Source organism: Chiloscyllium plagiosum, chromosome 30 (assembly GCF_004010195.1).
Source record: "Chiloscyllium plagiosum isolate BGI_BamShark_2017 chromosome 30, ASM401019v2, whole genome shotgun sequence".
In the NCBI taxonomy this organism is placed as follows: Eukaryota; Metazoa; Chordata; class Chondrichthyes; order Orectolobiformes; family Hemiscylliidae; genus Chiloscyllium; species Chiloscyllium plagiosum.
The window spans coordinates 29159917-29173789 of record NC_057739.1 but is presented as its reverse complement, the minus strand read 5'-3'; positions in this window follow the sequence as shown (position 1 = coordinate 29173789).

Sequence of the window (13873 nt, the reverse complement as noted above, 5' to 3'; positions counted from 1 at the left end):
CCAGATGATCAAGGCGCGTTGAATAGGATCCAAATACAAAATAGGCAAATGAAACAGGAGTTGAGCTCAGGTGCAAGTAATAATGAACAGCAACAAATAAACAGCTTTGGCTGATTAAATCCCAATTAAGTAAATTGCACAATTTAAACAAAGTAATTTCTTATAAATATACCAGGCAACACAAGCTAAATGATGAAGATCATTGCAGAACTAAACAGCACATTGGGTTAGTGTGCTTTGAAGTGAATTACTTGGCAATATTTATTTTTTAAAAAAATTGGATTTGAAAAACAGATGCCTCCCCAGGAGCCCCTGTTTGTTAAAGTAGAATTTAGGTGTTCAGGGTTCAAGCTTTGAATGTGAGGAATTCTTGGTTTGTTGTAAAAATTAACCTGTTTGGATCTTGTTAAGGATGTATGTGTGGAAGTGGGACTTAATGTAAACTTTCTAACCCAGATGTAAGGCACTATTCCTAATAAAGGATCCCATATGATAAGAATTATTGAGTTGGTTTCTTCAGTTTAATGAGGAAATCTACTTTTCTTGCTCAGGATCTTTCTAACTGTTTGTTTCTTTGTTCAAATATTCTTAGTTAATTGTGAAGCAGTGTTGGTAGAGGTTATGGGTATTCAGCAATAGCTTGTAGTGAAAGGAAGTGATGTGGAGATAGTACCCCCCGCCTTGAGAGAAGGTGTTGTAAATATTAAGGAAGTTTAATGGGCAAAGTTTGAATCTTGATTCCTTGCTTATATTAAGCAACTTGAGGTACTGTTATAATTTGCTGTCAATAAAATAAGTTAACTTTAAAATTTCAATTGCACAAAGGGGCCTAGAGGGTGGCATAGTGGCTCAGTGGTTAGCACTGCTGCCTCATGGCACCAAGAACCTGGGTTTGATTCCTGCCTTGGGCAACTATCTGTGTGGAGTTTGTATGTTCTCCGTGTCTGTGTGGGTTTCCTCTGGGTGCTCTGGTTTCCCCCCATAGTCCAAAGATGTGCAGGTCAGGTGAATTGGCTATGCTAAATTGCCCATAATGTTATATGGATTAGTCAGGGGTAATTATAGGGGAATGGGTCTGGGTGGGTTGCTCTTCGGAAGGTTGGTGTGGACTTGTTGGGCCAAAGGGCCTGTTTCCACACTGTAGGTAATCTAATCTAGAGAGGGGGCCAAAGTAATGTAAGGAATGGAATTTTTTAATGTGGGAATGTTGTAAACTGTTAACCCATAAATTGATCTGTAATGTGGTAATCTGAAGTTCACAGGCTCTTTCTTGCTACAGGTTAATAGCTGATTTGAACACTAATAATGGCTTGCATTGTTCATATGCTAATTTGAGTGAAATCTGGTTTAATTTAACTAACCCATAATTTCACAAAACCTGAGAATGATTGTATTACAAAAAAAATCATGGTTGTGTTCAGCCTCTTTAGGTAACCATATCTTGTCAAATGGCTCCTTGCCAAAAATGAATACTTCCTCTGTAAAGGTTGCAGAAATTCAACATAACAAACAACTGTTGTTCTAAACAGCACTTTTAGATTTTGTTTCAGAACAATGAAATGTTTCTAGTTTACAAAGTCGGCAGCAGGTTCATTTACAAGATTCAAAGTATCTCTGCAATCTCAATGACTGCTCTTGTTTATCCCAGCTCTAGCCTATATCTTGGTGAGTCTATATCCAGGCTTAAACAATTGAGCACGGTCAGCAGACAAGTTACCAGCCTCTCCTAATCAAACATGGAGCCATTCAACCTGTGAACATTGCAAACATGGATGCAGACTGTAATTTATCACCGGCCAATGTGCCACTTAAAGTATTGCTGCTAAGATTATTTTTTTAAAAAGACTACAATGCTGAATTGATCATGTTCTGATGGCTGTACTGTATATGAAAGATGTTATTGTCCGTGCTGTATTTCTCTAATTTAACAGCTTCCTTATACAGAAAGTTTCTCAAAAAAAAATTGTAATGAAGACTGAGATTTACTTTTCAATTGTGAAACAATTAGTTTTGCACATAGTAAACTTATATCATGCATGTGACCCAGGTAAGAGATGTTTGTGAAGCAAAATTCAAACCTTGTGGAAGCAGAATTTGAAGTAAATGATATATTGACTTGTGCAGTAGATTATACCCTCCTTTTTGTGTACTAGTCACTTTCTTTAGGCAAATATTCATTTTGTGTTCCTGTGAAGTAAATCTAAATTCCAAACTTGCAGTTCATAACTACTTTAAATTTTTGTCCACATACCTGATGTTTATCTAACCTAAATATGCACCATCTTGTATACATTCCAAAACCTTCATCTCAAGGCTGAATTGCCAAATTGACAGTCCTTCCTTTAGTCTTCTGACTCCAGAAACAACAATGTTGGTTACTGAGCTGAAATGTCTCCCTTGTGTCCTTGTCAAACAGTCTGAGCAGCTCCTCTTCCAAATGTATTGGAGGCCCTTGACTCTAAAACCCTGAGAATAGAATGGCGCTCTAAGAAATCATTGAAAACAGAAACCCATAGATATCTCCCTGGAGAGGGAACACAGTCCATTGGCATTCTGTGATCATGGACATCACAGGCCTAAAAGTCATAATCAGACCCTGCAACCAAATTTCCTTTGTCTTTTATTAAAGGCTGTACTTAAGGAGTGTCTCTTGTATTTTTAGTTTACTTGGTCTAATTGGTTTAATCAAAATAATACAAGGAGAAAGTGGAGAGTTGGGGTTGCTTTGAATGTATGTAAATCTTGTATAAGTAAGAGATGCCTTTGGTGTGTTTGGAGAGTCAAACTCCAATGTTTTTGTTTCCTTGATCAATTTTATAGAATCAAACAGTGTTTGTGACTCTTTATTCATACACAATATTTTTATCTATAAAATATTTTTGAAATAAGCAGCTTAGGGACGACTCTTCTGTCTCCTTTTAGGTGCAGTTGCAGGCTGATGTGACTTTCTGCCTCCTCCATGTTCACTTGGCTCTTTAGGTCTTTAGTTTAAGAATTTGGAGAGAAGGCAGACTCTTATCGGCTCCTAGCTTTGAGAGCTTGCCATTTTTCTGGATACTCAGCAATCTCAGCCTGGTAACAGTTTCCAAGACAGTGTAAGCATCTGAACCTCACTTAACACTCAGGAAAGCCTCACAGGCTATAGGACATAAGTAACCCCAAAAATGAGTCTTGTGATTGGATCTAAATATTAAGTTCATATTGTGACTTGTGGAAGACAAGCAATCATTGTCTGGCAAGGGTTGACGAGGAGGACTATCTTGCTGTATGTGTCTGCACATTAGATACACCAAATGGGCTTAGCTCATACAGCCTTCCCAACACTGATCAGAGTGGACTGTGTACATCTCATTCGGAAAGAAGATTTCTGTTTTAGTCAATGTCTGGGTTAGGAATAAGGTCGTGAGAATAGGCACTTCAGCCCATTGAGACTGCTCTGCCATTACTGATCTGATTGTGGCCTTTCTTCCACTGTCCTTCTGATCATCCTTGGTTTTTCTTCAAAGCTGCATGTTATTTGTCTTTTTTGAATAAAAAACCAAGCAGATTATTATTTATTCTCTGGGATGTGGCTGTTATTGGCCAGCCAGCATTTATTGCCTGTCCCTAGTTGCCCTGCAGAAGGTGGTGAGTTGTGCCTTGAATCGCAACAGTCTGTTGTCAGGATGGTGAGTGGCCTGGAGGGGAACTTGCAGGTGGTTGTATTCCCATGTATCTGCTGCCCTTGTCCTCCTAGTTGGAAGTGGTCGTGACTTTGGAAGGTGATGTTTGAGAATCTTTGGAGAATTTCTGCAGTGCATTTTGCAGATAGTAAGCATTGCTGCTACTGAGTCTGTGGTGGAGGGAGTGGATGCTTGTGGGTGTAGTGCCAATCAAGTGGATTGCTTTGTCATGAATGGTATCAAGCTGCTTGGAGCTGCACCTATTCAGGCAAGTGGGGAGTATTCCATTACACTCCTGACTTGTGCCTTGTAGATGAACAGGCATTGGGGATTCATGAGGTGAGTTACTTGCCACAGTAGTCCTAGCCTTTAACCTGCTCTTGCAGCCACTGTTTATATAGTGAGTCCAAATCAGTTTCTGGTCACTGGTAACCCCAGGCTATTGATAGTGATTCAGTGATGATCATGCCTTTTTGAATTTCAAGAAGCAGCGGTCGGTCTAAGTTTAATAGCTGATGCTAATTTCACTCAAGCTTTCTCTTCAAATTTTTAAGGTGCTTAATCATTCACAAGAACTTTCAATACTCAAATGAGTGACTGTCATTGGTGTACGAAAACCTTTTTTACGTCCTTTCAGACCTGCTTTTTGTAATGTCACATTATTGGGAAAGTACTGTCAGCACACCAGCACAGTGCCATAATGAAGGGCAGTTTCAATCCTGTGAGAAATGAGACTGCAGAATGACCCCCCCTCCTGAATAAAACTGCTGCACGTGTTATAAAGTGAAGGTTGACCTCCCCAGCTGCTTTCCCCCCACCCAAAACTAAATCTGAACTAAAACCAAATTATCCAGAGGGGAGCGCCTCCCCCTATAAATCTGTTAAAAGTGAGAAGGGGTATAATGTTTTTTCAGCGACTTCTGGTGCTTAAATAAAAAAATTCCTGACTGTCACTTTACAATCCAAAAGTCATAATTCAATATCTAACAGTGAACAAATTAGCTAAACTATTAATAGACTGAATAATTCTCAATGACTGTTCCCAGACAATGCAAGAGTCTAATGGTATGCTCTTCCCATTTATATCCCAAAACAATAGAATTTAGTCTTTTGAAATTATAGCCAAGTTACACATCTTCTAGAATTTTGTCTTCTCCACCATCCTTCTGTTAGGAATGTGTTTGCTGTAGCTTCTTCTGTCAGGAATTCCGATAGTGTGCCATGGTACTGTGGTAAATAGATGGTGCTTTCGCTTGAGAGCTGTTAGCTCTACTGATTTTTCAACTGCCCCCTTTTACACTCTTGATGACCTATCAATATTTTTACAATGTGGTCTTAGGTTGTCAAAACCATCAGATTTAAATTTAATAGGTTTTTGGTAGCTCAAATTGATTTGGCTAAATTGAAAAAATGCTGTATGGCCTTTTGATAAAAATGTTTCAGTTCAGGTGCTCTGTGCACCTGCAAACCTCCAAGCTGCTCCCAGACATCCCTTTTTTAAAATCTAAGTACAGGAAAAAAACACTGCAATGCTTTCCCAACTTTATACCACATCCAATCATCTGAAAGTCCTGTCTGCACATGCAGTGGGCTGCTCTCAGCCTTGCAGAGTAGGGAAGAGTATCATTTGTAATGTACAAGCACATGGAAATAAAACACCCATACATTCATATATCCATGCAGCTACATATGTAGAATTTATGTATGAGAAACAAATTACAACCTAACCTGACCCAAACCAGTACAACCACATCACAAACATGCCTGAGCTAGAGGATTTGAGCTTCCCAAATCAGCTGTACTTTGTGCTTGCAGGTGATCAGCACAGACTGTAAAGTCTGCATGTCTCCACCTGAAAGGGACAGTTGGAGAGTTAATGATCACAAGACCATTGTGTTGCTGGTTTTATAAAAAGCTGAAGGAATGTGATTCCAAAAGAGACACATCCTGAAGTTCAATTAAAAATACAAAATAATTTAACTCATTTAGTCCCTTATTCAGTTCTATGCACTTGAATTGTCAGCATTTTCACATTTTATAGATTGGCATTTACAACCGTTTGGTATCAGTTTTTTGATTCAAGTGCTGAGTGTAATAACTCTTATTCACTTTCAAGCTCACCCATATTTTCTACACTATCCAATTCTTTTCCTATCTACAAAGTTATTTGTTTGTTCACAAAATATTGTTACTATCTAGAAGACTGCAATTATTGACCAATCCCAGTTGCCCTGGAAGGGAGGTGATGGTCCTTTTTCTTAAAACAGCACAGTTGGTGTGGCAATGGTGTTTCCACAGTAGTGAGGTAGGGAATTCTAGGATATTGACCTAGTGACATTGAAGGAATGATGATATATGTCTAAGTCAGGATGCTGTTCCCATGATATTGCTGCTCTTGTGTTTCTCTGTACAAGATGTCACGAAGCAGGCAGCAACTATCAAAGTAACTTTATCGAGTCAGTATAGTGCATCTTGTCGATGGTGCACACTGCAGCAACTGTGCAAGAAATTGAAAGGGTAGCTATAGAATCTGAGGCATTAAGCAGGCAAACTGCTTTGTCACTGCAAATGTAATTCTTAGATTGTATTTCCCCTGTGACCTTGTCAAAAGTTGTAGTCTGAAATTATTTTTAAAAATTACATTGTGATTTCCATATTTATTTGTCATGCAATCTAATTTTGAGTAAAATCACCACTGTACTAATTCAATTTGATTATAGGAATACTCAAATATTTAATCATCTTTCATATCTTGATGCACATCAGGCATTGCTTGGAATATCTGAAAAGGTACAGGAGGTATGTTTTTAAATAATATTTAGAAGCTTAGTTTGTTTTTAAGATTAACACCAAGCAAACTCAATTGCACCTCTCAGAAGCCATTAGCTCTCTGAAGACTTTTTCCCCAATTTTCTAGCAGGATAATAACCAGCAAATACATATGTTGAAGTCTTCTGAATTCTAGCCCCTGCAGTGCCCACTGGTCACAGAAAGCTTCAAGCCAATCAGTGGACTTCATGTGTTTCTTTCCAGGGGCACAGGTCCATTTAAAATGCTTAGTGTCCAGGTATTTTGAGGGTCTCTTCCTTACTCCACAACATGTAAAAAGGACAAGACCTTGATGGCATTTACAAATGTAAGCTTGTTTTCAAATATGCTGCACAAAATTCAACTCCCTGGCAGTTGCCCCACCCTCCCACTCAGTCATAAAACAGACTCTGCAGTTTGATGATCATAAGGATAATTTTTGACTTTTGCTGATAGTATAATACAAGTGATAGCAAATTAGTTATTTTCCATCGACGACCTGATTATTGTTTTCATCAACAGTAGAATTGAAATGCATTAGCAACATATAGGTGAAATTATCTAATCGTTTATTTAACATTATTACCCAAAGTTAAAATTAAACTCCACACTTTATCCATTCATGAGTGAGATCTGGACTTCACTTCCTAAATTGCCGTTCAAAGGTAGAGTTATAGAGTCCTGTAGCACAGAAACAGACCCTTCAGTTCAACCAGTCCATACTGACCATTTCTCAAAGTGAACTGGTCCCACCTGCCTGTGCTTGGCCTAAATCCCTCCCAACCTTTCCAAGTCATGAACTTATCCAAATGTCTTTTAAATGTTGTAACTGTACTTGCATCCACCACCTTCTCTGGCAGTTCATTCCACACACATGAACCCTGTCTGTTTTTTTAAATTTTTCTCCTCTTAGCTTAAGAATATGCCCCCTGGTTTTGAACTCCCTCACTCTAGGGAGATGACCATTGTCATTCACCTTATCTATGCTGCTCATGATTTTATAAACCTCAATAAGGCCACCCCTCACACCGCTATGCTCCAGCAAAAAAGTCCCAATTTTCCCAGTCTAAATTTATATCTCAAACCCTCCTTTCCCAGCAACATCCTGGTAAATCTCTTCTGAACCCTCTACAGTTTAATAATACCCTTGCTATAACAGAGCAACCAGAACGGCACAGTATGCCAGAAGAGGCCTCACCAATGTCTTATACAGCTTCAGCATGACTCCTATAAGGTCTGAGCAGTGAAGTCAAGTGTACTAAACGCATTCTTAATCCCCCTGCATACATTGGGTGCAATTTATAAAGAATTATTACCTGAACCCCTAGGTCTCTGTTCCACAACACTATCTAGGGCCCTATTATTAATTTGTATAAGTTCTGTGCTTGACCGTATTACCAAAATGCAATAACTCTCATTTATCCACATTAAGCTCCATCGGCCACTCCTCAGCCCATTGTTAAAATCCTCTTTGTTTGTAGAATTTTTAGTATTCAACGTCTTTACAAATTTTCTATTTCACCTATTAACCATACCAAAAACAAGAAAATATCAAAGATAGTGAGAAGCCTAAAATCTAGATCTGGGACGAGGAGAGTATATGTTCATGCAATTCCGAAACAAACATTGCAGTAAAATGAGTAGTCAGCCTGTCTGTCTACCTCTGAAAGATGATTTTAAAGAGGTTCAAAATAATAGACTATAAATTGAAGGCTTTTGTGGTGCAGTGGTAGTATCCCTACTTGTGAGCCAGGAGGCCTGGGATCAAGTTCCACTTGCTCAGAGGTGTGTAATAATATCTTTGAACAGGTTGATGAGAAAATATCTAGACTGTAAATTTATCCTTTGTGTTTGATGGGTCTAGATGAAACAGGTTGGCCAATTTTAAGTGAGTTTCAGGTAGGTTCTAGTTGATAACACAGCTGGTAATATTTACCTTGAATGAGAATCACAAAGATTATAAGTGCAGTTGTGAAGATTAGGAAACATTACACTGCGGCTATTTTTGTGAAGATTGAAAGGGGTGTGGAGGAGATTGCACCTGACCAAGTTATCTTTGATGCCAACACTAAAAGTGAATTTTGTTGCCCAGTATCATCATACATCTTAAGTAACACAAATTAATTTGTTTTAGACTGAGGCACATATGGGGAGAATGAAGAATTACTAATCTTACCGATAGTATAATAAGCAATCATATGATCAGCAAAATTGTGCACCTCTCACCCACATCTATGTCACCCCAGATTATGGAGGAACACTCACTTAGCATGAAACAGGGGAGGGACCTACTGAATTTAGTGCTCCAGGGACCTTGCATATCAATAAAGCATGTTTCAACCTCTTAGTGACCAAGCTAATAGGTCCATTCACATACGAACAAATTGGTGGCTGTTTAATTTGCTGTAAAGCTGATCAGTCAGCAAGTGAAACAACCATTCATCATCGTTTAAATACAAATGATAATTAATAGCAAGAATATAGCCACACCATAACTGATTTTTAAAATATATATAATTGCAAGTTGTCAGTAAAATAAATAGTGTAAACATTATGTGGCAGCTGAGCAAAGAAATGCCTCTTCAGTTCTGAGGTTGGTAAAAGGATAATTTCAATTTTACTGCTTATGGTAAGCCTTTTTGAGAAAAAGCCTGAAGGATGAAATTTGTATTATTTGCCACATTACTGCATGACTTTTATCCAATTTAAGAAAAGGCCAAATTATACTTGTAATTCAAAAGGATCCACATCCTTAATATTGTAAAGGAGCAAAGTTAAAGAACACTAATGATGCCCGTTGGGTGCAGGCCATGCAAGTGGGGCCCAAAGGTTGCTGATGGCCTCTCAATGAACCTCATCAGCTTTTGACAGGTTGTTGCCTATGGCCACCAGAGATGTGATCATGATGAGAGACGTCTGTGTGTTCATTATGCTGCCTGTGCCTCAGCCAATGGTGCTTTACTCCAAAGAGCTTAGATTTTGAAATAGTATTTTCTTTGATTTATAGCGTAAGCAATGGAAGCATGGTTCTGACAGCCGCCATCAATAGTTTCAGATTTCTTTTCAATCTTGCATTCCACTGTCAGAATGGCTTGAAGCTTTTCACTTTTAGTAATAGCAATTACTATAGCATTTCATTGCAGAATCATATTAAAGTACTTCTTTTGACTGAATCTGTTTTTTTAAAAAAGTTTGTTGCTAGTTATTGCAGTATTATTCTAGTTAAAGTATAAAAAGTACATAATATAACCCTGCACATTCAACTTGTTGAGTTAGAATACACCTTAAATCTCAACTTTCATAATTATGATTTATTTTACTGACAAATTAAAAATATCATCAATAATGAAAATATCTGCTTCTGTTTTCTTCAAAATTAACAGTATAATAAAGTGTCAGCTACATGAGGAAATAAAGGGTTCTTTCATTTTTTTTGCCCAACATCTCCAGAAGTAATTTCAGGTCACGGGGGACTGCAATTTGAAGGTACAGAAAATATATGGTCTTGGGAGAATCAAGTTAATTGTAAATAAACTTCAACTGTCATTCATTCATTCTGATCCTCTCTCAAAAAAGGAAAAGTGGGACTCGATGGGCCAAATGGCCTCTTGCTGCACTGTAGGAATTCTGTTTAAGTATAGGTTTGATTTTAGATGAAATAATGTAATACATTTAATTTTTATGACCGAGGATATTCTCTGAAAGCAAAATGAGTTTCTGTCTTTAGTTTTTAAATGCTGTACTGACTGAGTCATTTGATGACCTTTGTTACTGCATTAATTTGAGCAATAGCATTGATGTGAAAACATCAAATTTCTTTGATTTTCTTAATACCTTGTGATAAGGTTGCTACAGAGTTTACTAATAGGGTTTCTCTGTAATGTACTGTAGGTTATCTTGGTAGGGTGAACCAACACTGATATGTGTATAATCCTTTGGGTTGAAGAAGAATACTGGCAGATGCCATGTTATCATAATTGCCAAGGGGTCTTTGTCACACACTAATTGGAACTTTTGGCTTCTAGCCCAGGCATGATGGGCTAAATGGTCTCTTCCTGTGCTATAAAGTTCTCCTGTAACAGAAGAGGTGACTAGCTAATTTCCTGCATAAGCAACAATGTATTCTGAACTCAAGAACAACCTGCATAAAGTACAATTTGGATCTTTATCCTTTCATTTAGGGTTCACATCGTAGTCACTTTTTTTGAAAAGTGATTCCAAATAAATCACTTTATTCAAAGGAACAATGTGATTTAAGTGAAGTTGTTAAATTTTACAAAAATAATTTAAAAAGCTGAGTATTACTCAGAAGCAGAGAACCAACTTGCAGAATTCCAAAGTGCAGAGAGCTCTAGATGTTCTAGGGCAGGCATCGTGAGAAGTTTATATGCGATTACAGTAAGCAATTAAAAAGGCTAATAGGATGCTATCCTTTAAGAGAAATTGGACATAAAAGAATGTTATACACTAACTCTGCAGGGCTTAACTATGTTGTAGACAGATCAGAGAAGGCTTATGACATTGATATCTGGAATCAGCAGGCTTGTGGGGAAAGGTTGGACAGACTGCACTTCTTTCCATTGGTGTTTAGAACAGTGAAGGTTGACTTGATTAAAGTATGAGATCACGAAAGGTCTTGATAAGGTAGGCATTTAAGGATATTTGTTTTGTGGGTTAGCTTGGGGGGGGTTTGGTGTGGTGTGAGGGTAGCTTGAAAACCCTTTTCCTCAAAGTGCAAGGAATGGAATCATTCAATAGTCATAAGAAGGATGTGCTTTGAATCCCTTGCCTAACAAGAATCTAAGGTTATTTGGAGTAGATGGAAATGTGGAATTCAAAAGACAAACCACTCAATCATGATCTTACTGAATGGCAAGATAGGCTTATCTGCTCCAAATTTGTATGATATACTAAATGAATACAAATCACCATTACCTTTTCTCATAATGGATCAGTTTATTTTTATGATTGTGGGATTGCCATTCATTTTTCAAATATAATCCATTTTAAATTAAAATAACACAGTCCTCGCTCGCTCGCTCAAGATCCACCATTCTGCATTAACGAGGCAGTCCTCTCTGAACTACCACATCTGAAGCAGCGATTGAATTCTTGGTTTTACTTTGCACCACATGCTAGCCATCTAGTCAACAAAATAACTGATGCTCAACAATGCATCCAACTATTTTGGAAACTGAATACTGCTGACAAAAAGACACATTTTGTTAAAATGCTTTTCTCTTACTCATCAGGCTAACTTACAAGATAAAGCACTGCAAAGGGAAAACAAACATTTTATACTGTATAAAAAAACTTTCAGCAAGGTTTGGCAGTTAACTGTCAGTCACCATCTAATTGATGCATTGTCCATAGAAATGGTTCTACCAATCAGCACACCCTTCTCATACAGTATTAAAAAGGTTGATTTCCTTTACATTGGTATTTCTTGTGAACTGTTGTGATGAGTGCAAGATGAAGAGTTATAGCAAAATGTTTTTTTTTCCAGAAATACTCAAATTTGGTACCATCAGACAACTATTATTTTGGAAATTTTGCAGTTTAGGCACTAGAATAGCCAGTTGTTATTCTTATTCTGTCTCGTGAGTTACCTAATCTCTGATTTGCTGTCACGAGGATCTAAGCAGTAACCACAAGGAAAGAAGGTCAGTTACTGCGTGTGTTGACTCAGTTATTTAGTGGCTTTGGTAAAGGTCTGCCTTTTAAGTACCATTAGTAGATTGCCCAATGAACAAAACCGTTTCTGGATTTCCCCAAAAAAGTATTTAAATTTAAAACCACTGATAGCAGTAATCAGATTTGCTTTATGTTATAGAGTTTACCAGTTAGCTTAATTAGCGCACAAAGATTTCATAAAGAGGCTAAACTAGTTCAGTAAAATCCTGGTACATTGAACAAGATCTGCCTATCAGAAGAAAAAAAACATGGTGTTGGAGAGTCATATGGCAAAATATCATAATACTAGGTGCCAGAGTTCTCAATGGATCAAGGGCCTTTTTTGGGTAAGGCCCACATCAATGTTCTATCTGGGCTGATATGTAACCTAGCACCTGGGAAAAATCCGTCAGGGTTCCTGATCATAACCTGGTGGAAAGTGCAATAACCAGAGCCCAAGTTGAATTAGTCTGCTGACGTTCATTGTCAATGCTCATCCCAAACAGTGATCACTTGGGTAGGTATCAAAGGGGATCCATACACTTGCACCTTGGCAAGCAATCAAAGAATTCAGGGTGGTGAGACAACTGGCAAGAACAAAATCTACCTTGACATGACCTGGAAGCAGACTTATGGTTCAGAACTCTCTTCGTGTGATCTCACAATATTTTCTCCTTGGCAACATGAAGGAAGAATAAACATAGATGGAAAGAATACAACCAAAATATATTCTTGCATGGCAGTTGTATTTACCCATGGGTTAAAGGGATTTTCTACTGCTCACCAGGAACTGAGAAGACCATTTACTTTCTTGAGCTGAGCGTGAGCAATTTAGATCGTTGAAAGGGAAGAGTTGCTTTAAAAGTGGGAGAGGTTTGTAACAATGTGGATTTTATTCAAAGCTGTTAACTTATCCCATGGACCCATGTTCTGGGTACAAATAAGGATCCAAGTGTAGTCTACAAATTTTATTCTGATGATTGCCCAGTCAGTGCATTCATGGAACCATCTATTGTTCTTGCTACTTTAAAGTAAATGTGCATCCTAACTGCGATGCCCTTCATCATGTTTTAGCAAGTGAAAACGTGTGTAATAGTATTGGATCTGATTGGATTTATCTTGTGTCCTAAACTCTAGACAATGATTCCTATACCAAAGGACTCAATATTTTTCACAATATCATTTCAGCAATGGTCATTGTTTAAAACAAATAGGATTGCAGTAAGGTAAATGCCACGCATACATCCCTTCTTAAAATGAGAAAGTGGATAAAAGTCTACAACTGAAGCAGCAATCACAGCACAGGAGTTTAAAATTAGGTCTGGCCACAATTGTTGCCTGGACATATTTATCTCTTGTGAAACTTGCACAGTATGATTTGTTTGCATTGAAAATAATTGAAAGATTGTGCAGCTAGACAAAGATGGTATCTAGGGCATACAGTCAGTTCTGATATAATGCGATATCGTGTGATTTGCGTTATAAGAAAATTGTGCAATAGCCGTGCCATTTAAACTAATGGGGCCAGAATCGCATAATAGCCAGTACAGGTAATGAAAGTTCGCATTCTACAAATAAAGATCTAAATTCTTCAATTGCATTAAAGTCAATCCACATTGAAGAAATACGTTATAGCAGAACTGACTGTATTCTCTGTTCTGATGAGATGGTTTCACTACTGCTCATCAAAAATGAACTTTTATAGTATTAAGTACCCTGTAATGGGAGTA